The sequence below is a fragment of the Nilaparvata lugens genome, chromosome 7, assembly GCF_014356525.2.
Source record: "Nilaparvata lugens isolate BPH chromosome 7, ASM1435652v1, whole genome shotgun sequence".
Lineage (NCBI taxonomy): Eukaryota > Metazoa > Arthropoda > Insecta > Hemiptera > Delphacidae > Nilaparvata > Nilaparvata lugens.
This window is the reverse complement of record NC_052510.1, coordinates 1,838,877-1,839,770: the sequence shown is the minus strand read 5'-3', so window position 1 is coordinate 1,839,770 and position 894 is coordinate 1,838,877.

Below are 894 nucleotides of genomic sequence, written 5' to 3'. Positions count from 1 at the left end.
GAATAATGAGGGATTGATAGTGATTAATGAGACTACAGATGAAAATAAATTGGAAGTTGCATTTGTTCAAATGCTAATTAATGAATAATTATTATTAAACGACAATCTCAATTAAATGCTATAAATCTCCCCGAAGAGTTCTGCTACTGCAAATATTGACAACAGGGTGAACAGCTAGTTGGGAATTCGATGAGCGTTACTGTACAAAAATTATTTGTCAGCCCGGGAAACAAAATAATTGACGGGCTGACAAAATAATTTTTGTATAGTAGCGCTCATCAAATTTCCATCTAGCTGTTCACCCTGTTGTCAATATTTGCAGTAGCAGAAGTCTTCGGGGTCATTAACAGCATTTAATTGGGATTTTCGTTTAATAATTATTATTAATTTAAATGTATTTAATTAAATGTTTGTAATGTATAAGATAAGTATAATATAGGAAAGTAAATCGCTAAAATAATAATATAATATTATATTCGTTGTTGGTTATCCATCTTGTTTTCAGTGGAATTATAACTTAATATTGTATTCTTATATATCTTTTAAGTGCAAAAACACCTACATTCTTTATTGTGGCGACAACAGTTTCATAGTGGTATTGTTTGGTATTGTCAAGCCAAACAGAAACTAAAGTATTTTCAACTAAAACCTAAAACTAGAGACTAAAATACGGTACTTTAGTTTCGGTTTGGGGTTTGGCTTGAGAATGTGCAATATCATTATTTTATTCAATTTAGAAGTATTTTTCATTTAAAAATTATTTTTGTGTGTTTTGAATTGTAAATTGAGTGTGTAATTGATGAATGTTTAGTGATACATAACCTAGCTACATTTGGACTGTTGTATAAATTAGAATTGGAACCGTTTTGGGCTTAAAAGCCTGTGGTACTTTTC